The sequence below is a fragment of the Pristis pectinata genome, chromosome 18 (genome assembly GCF_009764475.1).
Source record: "Pristis pectinata isolate sPriPec2 chromosome 18, sPriPec2.1.pri, whole genome shotgun sequence".
Taxonomy (NCBI): Eukaryota; Metazoa; Chordata; class Chondrichthyes; order Rhinopristiformes; family Pristidae; genus Pristis; species Pristis pectinata.
Window position 1 is genome coordinate 23,929,701 of NC_067422.1, and position 21,365 is coordinate 23,951,065.

Below are 21,365 nucleotides of genomic sequence, written 5' to 3' on the forward strand. Positions count from 1 at the left end.
GGATAAGACTCATGCGAGTAAAAGAAAAGATGGAACAGGTCCAGTGAAAATCAGGACAATATCACAACTTCTGAATCCACATTCATTCCTGCCCTCAATGGAAATGGAGTAGGTGATGTCTGCTGGTGTACCTAAAGTCTTCCACAGATACTGAGCTCTGTAGGAAATGAAGTACATCCTGGATGATAAAGATAACATTTAAGTTTTGAACTTTAAATAAGATTTTAAATAAAAGCTGTTGGAGATCAGGCACAACTTGGGCATGCAAGTCAAAAATCCCCACCATTAGCTGAAATCCCCACATATACAAATGAAGTTTCATTGTAAACTAAATTGTCAAAGCTATTTAATTAGTTTGTCAGCAATTTCATAAAATTCAAACAAAACAAAATGATTTATTCAATTTGGGTGCAAGCAGGGACTCTGTGAAAATGATGGTGATGCCCATAGCACTATCTTTAATAAGATAGTTTGAACTCTGAAACCATATTTTGGTTTAAAACATTTTCCTTTACATGTATGAAACCAAATTACAATGTCTGTTTACTGTAGATATTACAGGGAGATAAACAATTCCACAATATTTACTTTGTAGAGCCATAGTATAATCTTGCTCCTATCTGATCTTGTTTTCCTTGCCACTGTTGGAAGAAAAGTTTCAGAATCTTATACCTGGCTTCTCACTAACTTTGCCACTGAAAATTATTTATGACCCTACTTGTCTTATTGTCGGCCAGATTCCTTCAAAGCAACAGATGCCAACTGTTCTATTCCTTATCTAAAACCTGCCTTGCTTTTTTCTTTTTACAAAATTATGTGAAAGCAAGTCAATAGACACAAACTTTACTAGTAATTCCAAGGGAAACAGAGCAGTGAAATCTGCCGTAATATGTCCAGAATTATCAAATTGTTCTCAAATCTGTAACATGTATTCATATACAAAAAAGAAAAAAAACTGCGAAAACAGGAAATATGAAAGTGATAAAAACACTGGGAACATACAATGACATCATGTCATATTTTAAAGTGTTTCAATTTTACCAGTTCATTGGAAGACTGGATGTCCAAAATGTCATAAGTTCACTTTCACCTTTACAGATGTTGACTGACCTGTTGTGTAGTTCAAGCATTTTCTGATCCCATTTCATGTATTTTAATTTTGTAGTAATTATGCTCAATTAGTGCTTATACTTCAGTTTGGTAGGGATTGAATCATTGCTCTACCATTGCAATACTAACTGTTGTTGTTCTTATAATGTGCTCGATATTGTTAGTTATTTCTCAAGGGCAGGATTGATGATATTTATTTTATTACAATGCAATTTTCCATAGAATTGTTCACTTTTTTCACTTCATAACACTTTTGTGTTGTCGCTTTTGTTCAGTTGTCTTTTATTCTTGGTTGCTTTGTGTGGGAATGTTTCATAATAAATGGGTTCTGTTGCATTTATCACATCTCACCTCATTTTGTGAATCTTTCTGACATGTTGTGTTTTTTTTTTCCACAATTATTTTTTCTCCTTCATCAGGGACAGGTGAGGGTCATCATCACCCAGAAATAGTGATGATGAATGGGGAGAGAAATTCAAACACGGCTGCAGAGCTGATGTAATCTGGGCAGAAATCAGGGTTTCCTTGTGAGACCAGCAAGGTTATGATGATATCACAACAGCAGAAAATACAAGAAAATTTGGACTAAAGAGATTGAACAGTATAGTTCAATCCTGACAACTCCTGACATCATCCTGACATTCACCAGGATGATGTCAGGAATGGAAAATTATAATTATGAGGAAAAACGATGTATTGGATTTATTTTTGCTGGAGCAGACAAGACTGAGAAAAGAATTATTCTGAAGGGTTTAAGAAAATGAAAATAGAACACCATTCTCTTTGGTTCAGGAGTCAGTGACAAGAGAAGTTAAATTTAAAATTGCTACTAAAAGATTTGGGAGATAGGTTGTTAGAAAACATTAAACTGCTGGAGCATGGGATGTGTTACCACAGAGAGTAATTGAGGCAGAGATCATTGTAACTTTTAAAGGAAAATTGGCTAGATTTTTGAAGGATTGGAAGATCAATTCACAACTTATATTAATGGTTTATAGCATTTACTGGGGATATTAGTGGATCAGACAAAAATCTGTGATGATGCCAGAACCTTTGGGAAGGAATTATGAACACAAACTGATCCAGCTGTGACTGGTGAATGAGCCCACAGGTAATCAGCTAATGTAGATCCATGAAAAGCAATCCATGGGTACAGGGGGTAATGTTAAGAATGCACATAATATGCAAGGGTTTGAATTAAAACCATCGGAAGGGAAGGAGAGTTGGATGTTGGACCACGAGCCTCCAGATGTTAAGGGAATTTTACTAAAGCACGTTGCGTTATTATGGATACCTAGAGCAATTCAATATAAAGTTTTAAAAAAATATACAGGTCTTAATTGGGTGCCATCCAGCATAAGGTATGCCCTCATATAATGTCATGGGAAAAGCTTAGAGATTGGCCACTAGTTAAAACTTTCATTATTAAAATAGGCTCAGATATCTCAGGTATTTAATTCCATTACCTTTGGAATAAGGCACCAATATATATATTGGGTTCAGATTCACAGCAAAATGAGCTGCACAATTCCTTTGTTCCTGGCAGAGGCTGATACCTCTGCAATGGGAAGGGAGACAGAAAGCTGAATCAGGTGCTTAACTTGTTCTTAACTCCTGGAACTCATCAATCACCTTTGGGAATTGGAGGATAATTTCCCAGAATTCTTTTCCTTGAATTGACCTCAGGTTTCTTACTAGAAAAATAATTACTGGCTCTCAGAAAATCACATGTGGAAAGTGCAGGAATTGTTTACAACACAGCTGAATGTGACAGTATCGATGGGCTAACTGTTTGCTATCTCTTATCTGTTTATCCCACTCAGCATACTGCGTCCTCTTCCATGATTCAGGATCTTGGGGAGAGGAAACGGTATGCTGAGTGGGATAAAGCTGGAATTATTCTTGCAAATAACTGGCACATGCCTTGTTTTCTAAATGGTCCTCTAAAACAAAATCACATCTGCTAGGCCAATACCAAAAATATTCGTGGATCCAAATGATTTCTATTCCATTTACACCCTGTCTCAATGTGCTGTGAACTCTCATTAAATATACTGCTGCAGTAAACATGTCACATTTAGCAACAGCTTAAATTAAAAGTTTGTGCTGTCTCTCTACTCAGTGAATTATTTTAAATGGATGGCTTAGGTCACCTATTTGCAGGAGTTCATGGCAGTTTAGAACACCTCAAGCTTGCTTAGGCAAATCACTTTTTGATTAAACTTTGACACACGGTATCATCCCTAATGTTCTTACATATTTTAGTGGACTGGAATCTTGGGATTCTGTTGATTGGAAGCAAGGCATTTGCACTTCGAGTAAGATTCAGAATCTGTTTTCTTGACCTCATTGAACATAAATACTTATCTTTGATCAGATTTGCAGTGATCTGCATTAAATTGAGCTGTTAGTTCAGGATTGGGCCCAGTTCCAATTAAATGCTTGTATCATGTTATTACTGGGGACTTCAGATAAAATTGTTGGGCTATTTTCAGATATATTCAAGATTTACTGGGTGTAACTTTCCTGTTCATACATCATAAAACAGTTCCCATTTTGAGCAAAAAAGTTATAACTATTTTTGTCATTCATCCATATTTAATATCCACTGAGCTATTAATTCCACCAAGTGCAACCCAACAGAAGCTTACTGCTCCGCGAGACTGAAATGAATGATTTTCAGCTTTGAGAAAGTTTTTTCTCTCTCTCATATTGCATTTGGATCACTAAAAATGTTTAATATTACAAACATCTGTTCCCTGGAAGAGAGACTGTTACCTCCCTTATCCAATATTTTTATTTTGTTAGGCACAGGTTGGCCACACTGCTCCATCATCCTTACTAGCAGGGTCAACCAACAAAGAACTGAATGTACAATTATTTAGAAGGGTTCTGTGTGGATCCAATTATTTTTGAGATATGTTTCCCTGTGGCAGACATTAACTGGCACATTAACACACAATCTGACAAAACAAAGACAAACTTTTATCTGTTCTGCTATCTGATTCATTTTGTTGCGTGTTCTAGGTTAAAAACCATGCACAAGGCATGATTTATGTAAGTTAGAACAATTCCTGGATTATTCACACAACTAACTGCTGTAACAATCTGGGAGTTGAGCATGAATCAAGGACTTAAATGTGCCACAACTAGACTGTTAGAGGAGTCTTTCTTTACCGGAAACCATAAGTGGAGCACTTCTGATGACCCAAGGACAAGCCTGGAAGCAGGTAAGCTAGCTCTCCAATGTTAGCTCTCTCCTCTCCTCCGCCTCCAACCTCATTGTTCCCCAACCCCATACTGTCCGTTTCTACCTTCTACCCAAGATTCACAAACAAAACTGCCCTGGTAGGCCCATTGTTTCTGCCTGCTCCTGCCCTACCAAACTCATCTCCTCGCATCTCGAATCCATCTTGTCCCCCCGGGGTCCAGTCCCTTCCCACCTACATCTGTGACACCTCGCATGCTCTTCACCACTTCAACAACGTTCAATTCCCTGGCCCCCACAGCCTCATTTTCAAAATGGACGTCCAGTCCCTGTATACTTCTATCCCACATCAGGAAGGCCTTAGTGCTCTCTGTTTCTTTCTGGAACACAGACCCAACCAGTTTCCCTTCACCAACACCCTCCTCTGCTTGGCAGAACTTCTGCTTACCCTCAACATCTCTTTTGGCTCCTCCCACTTTCTCTAAATCAAAGATGTGGTCATGGGCCCTCGCATGGGCCCCAGTTATGCCTGCCTTGTCGTTAACTACGTGGCACTCTCCTCCGTAACCGCCAGAGGTGTAATACCTCCTCCCTCACCACCATCCAGAGCCCGAAACATCCCTTCCAGGTGAGGCAGTCTTCCACCTGCATACCCTCTGGCATTATTTATTGCATCTGGTGCTCCCGTTGTGGCCTTCTCTACATCGGTGAGACCAGACGCCAACTGGGCAACAGCTTCACCGAGCACCTTCGCTCCGTCCACCATGGCCATCGGGGTCTCCCAGCTGCCAGCCATTTTAATTCTCCTTCCCATACCGATATGTCTATTCTTAGCTTCCTCTTCTGCCAATTTGAGACTAAATACAAAGTAGAGGAACAGCAACTCATATTCTGCCTGGGCAGCCTTCAGCCTGGGGGTATGAACACTTAATTCTCCAACTTTTGGAAACTGCTCTGCCCTGTCCCTTTTCTCTCCCCTCCTGAACTATCTGGCCCCCATCTCCATTCCTGCTTCCCCTCGTCCCTCCCCTTCCACCTGCCCATCACTCACACACTCCTCCCACTAGTCCCCTCTGCCCTCCCCACCTTCCTCCTCTTATTCCATGCCCCACCTTCCTCTCCTGTTAGGTTGTATCATCTTCAGGCCTTTGTCACTTCTACTTATCTACTCCAAGCTTCCAGAGCCATCCCCACTTTCCCCTCGCCCATCTGCTTATTACCCCCCTCACCTGGATCCACCTCACCTGCCAGCTCTTGCTCCACCCCATCCCTCCACCTTTTTGTACTGGCCATTTCCCCTCTGTCTTTCAGTCCAGATGAAGGGTCTCAGCCCAAAATGTTGACTGCCCATTTCCCTCCATTGATGCAGACTGAGTTCCTCCACCATCTTGTGTGTTGCTCCAAATTCCAGCATATGGAGTCTCTTGTGTCTCCAGCTCTCCAATGTTTGCCTGGATACAATGGGAGCTGAAGTGGGCACCAGCGGAGAGGATCAGCACAGTGGGCTCCTCACCTCACCAACCTGTCCCAAAATGCTGATGCATGCTGAGAAACTTGGTCCACCAGCGCATTGGAACTACATGCATCGCTGCCTTCTGCAGCAAATTCCTCAGCAATGGTGGAGACAAGCACATGGTGAAATAAAAACTGAAAATTCTGGGAGCACTCAACAGATCTGGTAGCATCTGTGGAAAGAGAAATAAAGTTTGTATTTCAGATCAAAGATCGGGGACATGCTCTCTTCCCATTACTACCATCGGGGAGGTGTTACACTCAACGATTTCAGAACAGCTTCCTCCCCTCTGCCATCAAATTTCTGAATGGTCCATGAGCATTACTTCATTATTCTTTTTTTGCACTATTTACGTATTTGGTAACTTATAGTAATTTTATGTCTTTGCACTGTACTGCTGCTGCAAAACAACAAATTTCACAACACAAGGCAGTGATAATAAACCTGATTCTGATTCTTCATTCAGTCTTCAACATGAAAGCATTAACTCTCTATCTTTTTCCACAGGTGCTGTCTAACTTACCAAGTGTTTCCAACATTTTCTGGTTTTTATTTCTGATTTCCAACATCCATGGTTATTTTTGATTTTTGTGCAGAAAGGGTCTTTATACTTCAACTTTCACTTGAGCAAACCTGCTTCATTCCATTAAGAGCCATTTTTGTTTTCACTGCACATTTGCAGTCCCATGTTGCCACAGCTCGATCAGTTGATCAGTTCAAACACAAGCTGCATAAAATTGTAGGCGTTACTTGATAACTCATATTATAAATCTTTTAAACGTGAAAGTAGCACATACATAAAAATGTATGTGCTACTTTCACATGTTTAAAAGTTTTACCACCTTGTAACCTTAATCAAACCTGGATCTGTTTATGAAAATCAAAAACTGCAGATGACAGAAATCTGAAATGAAGACAAAAAGTGCTGGAAACATGCAGCAGTGCAGGCAGCATCTGTGGAAAGAAAAACAGAGTCAACATTTCAGGACATAGATCCTCTGATAACCTGAAACATTAACTCTGTATCTCTTTGTCTCTCTCCATGAATGCTGCCTGATCTGCTGAGTCTTCGCAATATTCTCTCTTTATGAAAAGATGTTCATATCTTAAAACCCAACTTAAAAACTACAATTTCAAAGCATATTCTACACCAGGGCATCTGTCACCTTCTGAGCAGTGTGAATGGAGAAATCAAGGCAAACCTGCCTTCACTGCATAAGGTCAAAAAGGACAAGGTTTGCTTTAAAAAGACCTAGGATTAACAATAAAAATTCTTTCTTAAATCTAAAGATTTAACAAGCCACAGCAGCTAGTGGTTCTTGTTTTGTTAACATTTCTAAGAAGTTGAGTGAAGAAAAGGTGCAAAGTTACTTTTTACTCCCTGTAGTTTGTTAACATTGATCTAGAATTTTTTGCAGGCTCAGCCGTGTGATCTTGTCTGGGTTTTTGGCCTCATCATTCATATTTGTACCACAGATTGCGAGAAATGTGAATTGATAACAATGTAATTATGCCATAGCCTTGTATGGAACATCAAAAGCACCAAAGCCTTTCCCCTTATCAGATTAAATTTTAAGGATAGAGAAAGAAATAGAATGCACAATGGAAAAGAGAGTGAATTAATGTCAAATTAGATGTAGAGAAATAAAGAAAAAGAAAAAAGGTATGGAATAAGGAAGCAGAAGTCAGAGCAACATAAAGAAAAACTAGAAGAGGACACTGTGATTCAATTGAACCCTAAAATATTTTCTTTCAACACGTGCTATCATCCTATGTGTCATGTAAGCTCTCCTGCATTCTATGATGTTGTACAGTCATTTCTATGATGTTGTACACTCATTTTTATGATGTTGTACACCCTGAATTTTGTTCTTCCCTTCTTAACATTCAAAGTTTGTTCATCTCTAATGTTTCCCAGTCCTGAGAAAAAGTCACTAACCTAAAAATTGAACTCAGCTTCTCTTCCCACAAATGATGCTTGATCTGTTGAACATTGCCAGTATATTCTGGGTTCCTTTCAAGTTTCCAGGATATGCCATATTTTGTTTTTGTGTTTGGAATTTGTTTTGGTCCTTGAGAAGCAAATAGTGAAAGAATGGCGTGGTTAGTCCCAAATTATACAAGAAATCTGACCTGAATATTTTATCACAGGATTATTTTCTGAAAGCAAGTAATCTAATTTGTGATTTTGAGTCTTAAAACAAATTTTCTTCTTGAAAATTATTGTCTGCCAATAGCAAAAGGAAGAGTAGATGAAAAAATGACACAAAAATACTGCCAAGACAGACTGTTTAAAATAAGAGAAATCTCTCATAATAATTCACGATTTGGTGATACTCCATGAGGCTGAGTTCCATTTCAGAACTATAAATCACATCATTAACAAAGGCTTTAATAAATGATTTACCAGTCCTGAACTAGTAGCAATATTAATTCACATTTATGATACAAATCCAGTTATTTCATGAAATGATGTGAAGTTTAATGGGAACCAGGAAAGCAAGGTTGTAATTTTACAGTGTCTGCCAAGAATGGAACAATAGTCTTTATCTCAAAAGGGTGGAAGTCACATTACAATTATGTTAAGCTCAGGTAAGCTCTTATTCAGAACACTGATAATTGTTCTGGACATCTCATGTCAGGAAGACTGTTTTCGCCTTGGAGACGATACAGTATAAAGACATCAGAATGATGCACTTTCCAAAGAAAAATCAATGTTTTCTTAAATAAAATCGTGCGCTTTACTTCTGACATTAACACATAATAAAAATCTACTTAGCAAACTTGCTCGAAGCCTGCAGTTATAGAGATTACACTAAAATACTCACAAACCAATATTAATTATGCCTGTAAATCCAAACTTTTTTATGGAAACTTATGATCCTAGCCAAACATGTCATTCTAGTATAATCATTGCTGTATTCATTCAAACCAGAAGTAATTCTAATTAGAACAACGCAGTAAATTTTATTCTTTCCTTTCCATTGTAACTTAAGTTTAGTTTCTGTATTTTTCTTCATTTTGCCCTAGCTCTTTTCCAACAGATGCTCTGCATTTAGTTGCTAATGTGGCTCTAGCAGATTTGTCCATCAACTTCTTCTGACCGCTTGCAGGGATGTACTTGAGCTTGGCTCTGTGCCTCATGTCTCCTCCAGACTGACAGTACCAGTCTCCCTCAGGCACTCTATTATACATTCTAATATAATCGAGGCATATGGATGAATGTAGAGTAATACCATTATTAGGCAAATACCTAAATTATTGGGATATGTATGTACCAAATAAAATCATCAGCTGTTATAGAAGATTTTCAGCATCAGCAGTTTTTCTTTATTTTCACTATTTATTAAACTCTATCAACTTTGTTCAGTGGCTGAATCGCTAATATTTGTTTGGCTTTCTGCTACTGGATCAGGGGAAATGGGTGGTGCAAGGGTAGGGAAGCTGAACAAGTACTCAAACCCCAGAGTGATCTTCACAGTAACCTATCACTTTATAGTACCTACTCCAAAGGTAAGGGGAGGCTGATGTTTATGGAAAAACAAAGATGAATTGGAAAAGAGGGTGTGCTGATAGGAGTACAACTGATCATCTGAAAATAATGAATTGTCCAATGAAGTCTATTCTAGGTTTAGGAATGAAACAAAGATTTTTGTTAGAAATTGAGCACTGATTCTTTATTTCCTTTCTGCCTCCCAGGATATTACCAGTCAGATGTTGGATTAGTGGCCTGTGTGGTTTCATTGCACACAAGAACACAAAAAAATATGAGCAGGAGTAGGTCACTAGGCCCCTTAAGCCCATTCCTCCATTCAATATGATCAATCTGATCTGCCCCAGGCTTCAGCTCCTCTTATGTGCCGGGTCCCCCATCACCCTCAATTCCCCAATCTTTAAAAAATATATCCACCTTCTCTTTAAATACTTCAAATGATCTAGCCTCCCATCACCACCTGAGGTAGACAATTTCAGAGATTCACTGTCTGCAAATAGAATTTTCTATGCACTCCAGTTTTAACTGACCAGTCCCTTACCTTATAAGTTTTTAATTTGTGTGTCAAAAATTTAGGGTAATAACTATTGTTGTCCAGTGAAAATTGACAAATCTTACTTCTTGACCACTTAACATTTTTGAACATAAAACATTGAGAAGTATTCCTAAATGTTCTATGAACAGAAAATTATTTCTGCTAAGATTTAATAATTTGAGAATTAGAAATGACTCCCATCATGCAACCTCAAAGAATTCCACCATCTACATGGCACCCGGAGAGTGCAGGAATTCTCTTCATTATTACATTAAATCTTTAACATGAAAATTATGAAAACATAAACTTAATGCTGAAGTTAAACATGAAAACCTAATCTCAAAAAGTTGCTGAAAGAAAGAATGAATCTGATTAGATGTGGTTTCAAAGATTAATACAATTCAGTAGCTGTTATGGACTCAAGAGTACAAGTAAAATGAATTTACTACTTCTGACACCAAATAAAGTCAGAGATGCTAAAAAATGGAGATCTCTTCTCTGATAACCCACTCATTTTCTCCAAATAGGCGGACAGAATTATTTAAGAGCCTCAATAAAATGTAACTGGAAGTAGAATACCACTGTCAGAGTAATGTTATAAATCTGATATGCCTCTCCTTTAAAATTAATTATTTCTTTTTCAGAATAACATACTTCACTGCGAAATAAAAAAAGCCTATGCCATGCACCTAGTCATGAGTTTCCTGTTTTGATTTCATTCTAGTGAAACCCAATCTCTGACACTGGATTTTACTCAGCAGAGAATAGCCTGATTTTTCCTTAATGCAGCAAATATGGATTCAGATTGTTTAAGCAAGCAGGCCATAAACAAAAATGTTTATCTCTGTACAAAAGACTTTAGTGCACAGCTTTAAAAGCTCTTGTTAATTAATGGAATCACCTTTTCTCAAATCACATTGATGGCTAAATTCACCATCTGGCCAAAACATGGGCAAGGATCACACTATTCAATGATTGATATGCAGGCAGCAGTCCAACTTCACACTGTCTGCTTATTTCAATGATTCCAGGACCCAGCCAATGCTAACCACACTGCTGATTGACTTGATGCACCAACAGCTGCCCAATGCTATGAGATGCTTGAGTTAAAGCTAGATTGTACTGCTTAAGTTGCAGTTCCTTACATAGTGGCTAGATTCTTCTCAAGCTTATTCTCAACATTGGTGCCCCACAAGGCTGCGTCCTCAGCCCCCTACCCTACTCCCTATACACTCATGACTGTGTGTCCAGATTCTGTTCTACCTCCATATACAAGTTTGCAGATGATACCACAGTAGTGGGTCATGTCTTAAATAACGATGAGTTGGAGTACAGGAAGGAGATAGAGAGCCTAGTGACATGGTGTCATAACAACAACCTTTCCCTCAATGTTAGTAAAACAAAAGGGCTGGTCATTGACTTCAGGAAGGGGGGCAGTGCACGTGCTCCTGTTTACATCAACATTGCTGAGGTCAAGAGGGTTGAGAGCTTCAAGCTCCTAGGAGTGAACATCAGCAATAGCCTGTCCTGGTCCAGCCACGTAGGCGCCAAGGCCAAGAAAGCTCACCAGCACCTCTATTTCCTCAGGAGACTAAAGTAGTTTGGCATGGCCCCTTCCACCCTCATCAATTTTTATTGATACACGATAGAAAGCATCCTATCAGGATGTATCACGGCTTGGTATGGCAACTGTTCTGCCCGTAACCACAAGAAATTTCAGAGTTGTGAACACAGCTCAGCACATCACAGAAACCAACGTCCCCTCCATAGACTCTGTCTACACCTCTCTCTGCCTCGGTAAAGCAGCCAACATAATCAAAGACCCCACCCACCCTGGACATTCTCTCTTCTCCCCACTTCCATCAAGCAAAAGATATAAAAGCCTGAAAGCACATACTACCAGGCTCAAGGACAGCTTCTATACCGCTGTTATAAGACTATTGAACGGCTCCCTAGTATGATAAGATGGACTCTTGGTCTTACAATCTACCTTGCTATGACCTTACACCTTATTGTCCACCTGCACTGCATATTCTCTGTAACTGTACACTTTATTCTGCACTCTTATTGTTTTACCTTGTACTACCTCAATGCACTGTTGTAATGAAATGATCTGTATGGACGGTATGCAAGACAAGTTTTTCACTGTACCTTGGTACATGTGACAATAATAAACCAATTTACCAATCTACTGACAGAACTGTTGACAGCTTTTCGACAACTAAAGAATGGCACAATGCAAATTGGAATAGGCGTTAAGTTTTGCAAACTCTGCACTGGAAGTCAGAAGTTTGTGAGAGCACATAACCATGGACGTCAGTGTCAAAGGTGAAGCCCAACGATCTGGATACAACACCACACGACCTTGCATGACTGGTTAAGGTCAGTAAATGCATCCTCAAATGCTTTATCCTAACCACACAACTACTACCCTCAGACACTACTCACTACTTCAAACGCCCATCATGCACATACCAATATTCTTCATCTATTAGGAATGATACCCAGCATTTAGATGCTTCACTATGTCCTCACACGTTCAACACTGCTGTAAGCCTCATAACCACAGCCCATAGCTGACTGCGATTCAACCATCACTGCTGCACCAGTTAAACAGTTTGTACAATATACATTGACACATTACCCTTGCTCTTGTACCTGAAGGTGTACGATAGAATGCACAGGAGATAACAATTGTTGGGGATGGGATGTTGGAAAATGAAGGAAACAAGTGCACCTGTTTTCCTATCCCTGTCCTCTTCAACCCCCACCTCCCCCACACAGTGCACCATCTTGAAGGACACAGTGCTAGCTATCATTGTGAAGCCAATTGCTGAGTTTATGGCCAATGAAGAGACTGAAATTATCCAAAATGCCATAGTCCTCATTTCTTATCCTCTTTCTTCCATCCCATCTCCCTTTCCCACACATTGCAGCGGCTGACTAGGTGCCCTCCTCATTCTTCCTCTGCTTTTAGCTCCTCCATCTCTTGTTCTTGTTCCGTGGCTGTTTGGTACCTTTGTGATGGTAAGGTTACACATCATACAACACACCTGCACAAATCCTGGCCTCTCCAGACCAGGTAGGAAGTATAAGCATATCAGTGGTCTGTTCCATCAAAGTTCCCTGGCAGTGTGCCTTTCTGCATTTATATGCATAACTTGTACACAGAGTGATCAATCGCATTTCCTGTGAATAGTCTTTTGTCAATGAATCTTTGGTTTCCCATGTAGCTGACTCAGCAAATTGATGTGGAATGAAGGCAAAATGGGTGATGAAGAAGGAAAATAGATTTCATATCCAGTCTTGTCCACGGTTGACACTCAACATCAAGAAAGTTGTGTGTACAATTACTGGCACCCTGCACACCTGCAATCCTGTCATGGCTCTCTCGACTGCAGGCCTTAAGAACAAAATCTAAGTGGATTCCCTAGAGTTGAATAGAGAGCCTTATGACCCCATGTCACAGCTATGGATAGAAACCTTAAAGTTGCGTCAAATATCTCCAGCTGCAGCCTGGAAAGAGTCAGATGCATAAAAGTTAATTGACAGGCGCAGGCAATTCAGTCCTTGTCCTGTTTGATATTACCAAATGGCTGCTGAAGGTAGCAGATTTGGTAATCTCAAATTTGGTAATTAAAACTTTGAGGCTGTCTGACTGAAGTGTGGATGTCTCACGTACACTCACTAAGGATTAGTTAAGAGAATTGCTCTTGAACTTGCTGGGATTACATGGCATCCTCTGAGAATATTTATCCACTTCTCTTCCTCCATATTGTTTCTAAATACCCAAGAGCTGATTCCAGACTCATTTTGCAACAAATTTTCAGCTAAATCAGGAGACTGTCTTAAATTAAATACATTTTGTTAAAACAAGGAAGCAACAAAATGAAACCCTGTTCAAAAAGTTTAAAATTCATAAGGTTAAAACAATTGTCTATTCTTCATTAAGATTACCATTCTCACTAAAATGAAAGCAAAATTGAAGCTCCAAACTATTAGAATGTTTCATTAACTGAGAATTATAATTTTCTTGCTTTCCAGACCCACTCATATATATTCATTAAAAATGTCTTGCACTGCAGAACCTATCCATTGATTGTTAATTGAGATATAGCAAGGTTTAAGCTTCACATATTGAAATTAATTCATGAAAAATAGGGTATTGAATACATTGTTACACCAGTGGAGCATTAGTTCAGCTCAGGGCTAGTAAATCATTTGCACTTGACCAAATTACAGGTTGATAGGATAGTAATAGCATGCTTGCCTTTATTAATCGTGCTATAGAGTTCAATAGTCAGGAAATTATGATGCAGCTTTATAAAACTCTGGTTGGTCTGCATCTGGTCTGGTTAGGCCACATCTGGAATATTGCATTCAATTCTGGTCGCCCATTATACAAAGGATGTGGAGGCTTTGGAGACGATGCAGAAGAGGTTTACCAGGATGCTGCCTGGAGGATTAGAGGGCATGTACTATGAGAAGAGGCAGGACAAACTTGGGTTGTTTTCTCTGGAGTGGCGGAGGCTGAGGGGAGTGTTAGAAATATTATAAAGGGGCATAGATAGAGTAGACAGCCAGTATCTTTTTCCCAGGATCAAAATGTCTGATACAAGAGGGCATGCATTTAAGGTTGAGTGGTGGGGGGGGGGGGGGGGGGGGGTGGCAAGTTCAAAGGACCTGTGCAGGGCAGGTTTTTAAACACAGAGTGGGGGGGGGGGGGGGTGCCTGGAATGCACTAGAAGTGGTAGTGGAGGAACAAACAATAGAGGCATTCAAGAGGCTATTAGATAGGTACATAAATATGCAGAGGATGGAGGGATATGGACTTGTGTAGGCAGAAAGGACGTTTAGTAGGCTTTTACTTACTAGTTCAGCACAACATTGTGGGCCAAAGGGCCTGTTCCTGTGCTGTACTGTTCCATGTTTTATGTTGCTATAGCATTCCTTTTCAATTCTTCCGTATCTGGAACATGGCAATAGCAGAATACAAAAAACTAACAGTCAAGAAATGGAAAATTTGGCATATTAGTGAACAATGATAAACTAACAGTCTTGAATACCTTAGAATCCCAGTTCCTTTCAGCGATCAGCTCGAATGTTATTTATACAAAACAATTAAAAACAATTATTTAAAAGCAATTGTTTTGCAGCAATGGAAGGTTTCATTACATACTTGCTGGCTTGAATGCAAACGTGGAGAAATCCTTGATAATAATTACTAAAATACAATGCAATTTTGGTGAAGGTTATGTGACTTGAAATACTAATATGAACTAAGTCTGTAAGCATTCAATCTGTAACTTCAAGTCAATATCTTTAATGTCAGAAATTGTCAAAATATAAAAATACTTTGACTGGCATTTCATTAAAAACTGAAAAATCATCTTTTACAGCAAAAACAGGAATTATGTGAAGGACAGAAAGCACTAAGATTTGACAAAAAGAGAAATTTTTTCTTCCAAAGTCACCCTGATAGTATCCTGAGCATGAGACAAGTATTATGAGTGGAAGTTGTGCACAAAGATATCCATTATCACTAAATTCCAGTAATATTTTGCAGCAATGGAGTAGATTTGGAGATGCGTCACTTTCCAGTCCAAGCTGCACAACCTAAGGAAAATATTCTTTCTTAATACTGTATCTTTCTTTCACTTCAAATAGATAAATATCTCATTCATACCATGCATATGGGAACAGAACAGGGATTCCATGGTTCCGGTGTGAAGTCCTTCAAGGATTACACTTACATGTGTCTAACTCCTGTCTCTACTTCCGATCAAATAACATATATGTTGCGCTGCACTCATCAGTGCACATGCCCTAACCATGGAAGCTTCAGATGAAGCCAAGGGCACTGGAACTCCAACCTTGAAACAATTTCAGTCTGCACCCCAGAGGAAGACAAGTCTCTTCTCTCAGGAATCTTCAGTCTGCAAAGGCAGACTTTGATGATGAGATTCACCACTGCTTTCATTGCAGTATTTGGTCAATTGATGAGAAGGGTGTTTGAAGATGAAGTCCTGGCAGCAGTGATCCTTGCCCTATGAGACCTGGACTACTTACAGCAGGTACCTCAAGGCAATGGAAATGTACCACCAATGCTTCCTCTGTAACAGCCTCCAAATTCACTGGAAGGATAGGCTAAGAAACTTCAGCTTCCTCTTCCAAGCCGAAATCCCCAGCACTGAAGCCCTAGTTACAGTGAGTCAACTTTGTTGAGCAGGGCACACTGTTCACATGTCCGACATCAGATTCCTGAAACAGAATCTCAAGCTCTGTCAAGAGGTCACTGGGTGGACAGAAGAAAAGATTTAAGGATGCATTCAGAGCCTCCATGAAAAATTATAACATCCCCACTGACTCCTGACAATCTCTGCCATATGACCATTCAAAGTAGAGAAGTACCATTCAGAATGTCATCGAGAACCCCTTGGCCATGTATCAGGAGCATGTAGAAGACCTGTGTAAATGTTGGAAGAAGTGTACCACCATGAAAACTACCCACTTTCCCCACCCTGCCAGCCAGCTCCTGCCCTACCTATGGAAGAGTCTATATTTCCCACATTAGCCTCATTAGCCACATCAGAACCTTTAAAACCTGAGGAAATGCCTGAGCAACAGCCACTTAAATAGTTCATTGATTGCAAAACACATTGGGTGGGGGGGGGGGGGGGGGTGGCCTGCGAATTTGACCAGTGATCCAGAATTCTTTCTATTTGCTACAACAGAAAAGAAATAAAGACAAAATTAGAGAACATTCTAGTAGAGTTATGAATAGGATTTGATTTTGCCTTACAATTCTGCAAACACCTCATTTTCTCTTTCTAAAGTCTCCAATATTTCCTCCAATCAGGGGTTACAGTCTTGCCCTAGGTAAAGAGCCACAAGAAATAAGTTGTTCACAATCTTAAATAGGAAAACCTATTTTAGAGACTGCATGAAAACCATTTTTCTATCCTGGTCATCAGTTCTTACAGATCTTTCCTTGTCAGTCTTTACCATGCCATTGCTATATAACATACCAAATTAACTGATGAACTGCAATTTATTCAAACTTTGGTCTTCTCCCTCATTAACACTCAATTAATTCCATTCTTCACAAATTTCAGTGGCTTTCTCTGTTTGAGTAATTTAACTCTTATTATTCAGATTATTCCACAGTAATCCACATGGTTGCCAACAGCTGCTGCCTGTGGAGATTGCAGCTGGTACATATTTGATGTAAGGGATCATGGGAAACAGATCTCAAATATAAAGAACACAATACAGCAACAAAATAAAAGGACAGAGGTAAGAGAAGACAAGGGAGAAGAGGACAATGCCCACAGTTGGTCTGGTCTCACCACAACTACTTCCCCATCCTTTCCCTTGTGATTGTCAATGCAGGTCAAGTTTCATGGACCTAAGCCTGCACAAGGCTCAGGCTCATCACTCTACAGAGACCGCAATAGCCACATTGTGTAACTAGCACTGTGAAGTCCAGCAATGATGTTTGAGGTTTACAGGGCATTATAAACTCGGGTAGGATTGTACAGACAGCAACACATCACTGACCCAGTCAGGACCCTCTAATTCACATCTGGACAACTTGCTGTGGAGTTTCATCCCTTCTTGCTGTGGGTTATGTGAAGGTCATGGCCTGCACATTATTGCTCCAATTTGTCAGTAAGGCAGAGGTGAGTCCAGAGTATGCTGATAACATCATTACATGCACTAGAAAAACACCAGTTACACTGAACTGATTCACTCCCAGATGTGCCCAGAACAGTTGCCTGGTGAACAGAACTTCCATTAGAAATGGTTGCTCTTGCATTAAAACATGTAGTAAAAGGTTTTTTATGTGCAAACTATGCTCTAATTTCAAGTCACCAAAGAACCTCAAGAAATGCAAGTGGTTGTAAGCTGTCATGCTGAAGCAGGAAAATATTTTCCTTCTGAACCATTCAGAATTGAAAGATTGTCCATCGATATTGAATGTGTTCACACTGGGACACTTTAAAAATAACATGTACAATGTTGCAATCCATGCTGGCTCCCTTAATATTGCATTCAGTCGAAAACAACTTCAGAAACTATAAGTTTTATCTTTTACAGAAGGATTAAAATAACTTTACATTGTTTAATAAACTTTTAATGATAAACATGCATGGTCACTCTTAAAAATATATATGAATAGCCAGATTTTAAATTCAATTCCTGACTGCCTTATTCCAAATTGTAGAAAGCAATTTCTTCCTTTTTTTTTAATGACAAGGAATGCCTCATTTTGTTCCGCACATACACTCACTATAATTAAGTTACATATTAAATATTCAAATTGATATAATGCTTTACTTAAACTGGGAGCTTCATTATGCAGATCACACTTTTTCAAGGTATTAAATAGAGCAAAATGAGTGGAAAAAACTGTCAGCATTTAATATTTCCAGTCTGCAACCAAATGTAATGTTTAGCTGGAAATAGAAAGCAGGCTACAATTCAACCAGGATATGCAAGTGTAATTCTGACTCCATTTTAAATTGGATACTGCCCATTTTTTGATGTAATACCTTAATTTCATGTTCCCTATAGCTAAAGTTTCAATGTCGTGGGCAACAGAGATAGTTGGAGTTGAGCTGCTTCTCCAAGTACAGGGCAGGGAACTGGGAAATACAACCGTAGAGGTTATGGCACCATAACAAAGATATGACTTACAGATGACAAACTGGTATGACAATTTCCATTATTAATGTAGAACAATCCATAAAAAATGCATGCAAGTACAATATATTTTTGTGCATTTCCTGGAAATGTGAATACAACTCCAAAATAAGAGGCAAGTATATTAATAATTGTAACAGCTGTCGGATCTGGTTATTTTCGAATCCACAGGTTCTTTAAGGAGTCCAGAAATGAGTCGAAAACAACTTGGTGATTCAAAGTTTTATTGGAAAGTTTAAAACAAAGAAACAGTCACAGAGCACATGGCACTAGCTTTCATGAGCCGAGACAAAGGGAACAAAAGATGAGCTCAGGCCAGGGGAGACGAGCAAGAGATAGATTAACAAAAAGCGACACCTTTTATACCTGAGATAAGAGATACTCCTTAGCTAACAATAGTCCAATCAGAAAACCTATTAGATACTTGTGGCCAAACCAACCAATGAAAAAACCACATATTCACCTGATGGACGAACCAGTAAGCTAGTAAGCGGCCATTCCTTGTGCTGCCACTTGAGGTGTATTAAACATTATACATGTTTAAAAAAACTAATTAAAACAGTCGAATCCAACACAGCTTAAATTAAAAGTCTTCAAATGTTGTTTTCATTTATATGGGACATATTCCAATGAAAGTATTCTAATGAATGCAACATTTCTTCTGTAAAATTATGATGAATAATGTAATCTATTGCTTTATTAAATCAATGTTACTGGAGCAGAAAACAAACTAAGACAATTCTGACATTGTAATTTTTAAACTTTGCACTACCCTGTGCTAATTGCAAGCATTGCAGATGTTTACACCAACTCTATTTTCCACTGGTTGCAACAATCATTAATTTACTTTACTCAACAGCACACAATATGACTTCAATTTTATTCTTTGAGCATAAAATTTACTTCCTCTGATTGGATACGTTAGTATTCTGAATAATATTCATAGCTAAAATTTCTGTAATAAAACATGTCCATGTGAACTTCAGAATGTTTTCCAGGTCGTGGACACCCACCCAGAAGTGCAGGAAGGTGGTGGACCAGTGATGGGAAGGAAGAGCTGGGGAAGAGATGAGTAAATCAATGACAGGAAATGAATGGTTGCAGAAGATGGGTCTTTCTGGAAGTGATTGCTGGGTTCTGATGAAGGATCACAGAACTGAAACATTATGAGTCCTGAATAGTATGGGAGGGGTAGTGGACACCAAGAGTTGGCAATAATCATAATTTGACTGAATTTTAAATTCAATTTGGGGGAGATAAGAATGGGTCCAACTCTAGTACTTTAAATGTAAAAAGGATAATTATGAAGACAAGAAAGCAGAGCTAGTTACAGTTAAATGGCAAATTTGGTTGGGATCATTCAGTTGAGATGCAGTGGCAGGCATTCAAGGGGACCTTTCTGAAAGCACAGAGTAGATACAGTCCAATTAAAAATATTCCAACAAGGGTGGAACTCAGAAAAGCAGCACGGAGCAAATTGCTGGAGCCACAGCTCAGGTTCCGATCCGTGATGGATAAATATCTTAAAGAAAGTGGCTTGTCTGGTAACCCATGTATTGGTTTAATTTTCCAAAATCCCCTAGATTCTGGCAAGGTTCCATTTGATTGAAAGGTAGTAAATTATGTATTCAACAAATGAAGAAGTCAGAAAGCAAGTAAATCCAGATCAATTAGTTTAACATTTGTCAGAATGAAAATGTCAGAAGCTATTATTAAAGATGTCATAGCAAAAATTCAAAGTAATCTGGCAAAGTCAGCATGATTTATGAAGGAAAATCATATTTGACCAATTTATTAGGGTTCTTTGATGAGCTAACAATTGCTGTAGATGAAGGGGAAATGGGTGGATATAATTTACTTAGATCTTGACAAGGCATCTGATAAAGTGCTGCATCAAAGTTGTTGAGAAAAATAAAAATTCATGATGTAGGATGTAAAATTTTGGTTGGAAGTTTGGCTGGCTACCAGGAAATGGAGAGTAGGTGTACATGGATCTTTTCCTGGTTGGCAAGGTGCCATGAATGATGTGCCACAGGGATCAGAGCTGGGACCTCAACTATTTACAATTTACATGAATGCTTTTGATGAAGGCACTGAAGGTATTGTTGCCATGTTTGCTGATGACTCAAGGTAAGTTACAAAGAAGACATAAGGAGGCTACAAAGGAATATAAGTAGATCGAGTGGATAAAGATCGAGCAGATAGATTATGGTGCAAGAAAATGTGAAATTGTCCATTTTGGCAGGAGAGATTTATAAAGCAGATTATCTAAATGATGAGAGATTGTCAAACTTTGACATGCAGAGGGTTCTGCATATCCTGTTGCTTGATTTGCAAAAGCTGGCAAACAACATATGGTCCCAACACGTATCTTATTATTATCTTATTATCCCAACACATTACCAGACAACTGACTGACACATTAACTCTTATCCTCTGTTTCAAGTTTTCAATCTACATGGCTAGCTGGCCTTTCACAAAATGCAGGTACAACAAGTAATCAGGAAACATAACAAAATAGCATCATTTATTACAAGGGAAACAAAATACAAACGAAAGTAAGTTATGCTTACATAGGGCACTGCTGTGACCACATCTAGAGTACTGTGTACAGTATTGGTCTCCTTATTTAAAGAAGGATGTAAATATGTGAGGACCAATTAGGAGGTTTATTTCGCTGACATTCTGAGTGGGTATGATGTCTTACAAGTAAAGGTTATAAGGCTGAGCTTGTATGCATTGAAGTTTAAAAGAGTGAAAGGCAACTTGATTGAAACACATAAGATCCTGAGGGGTCTTG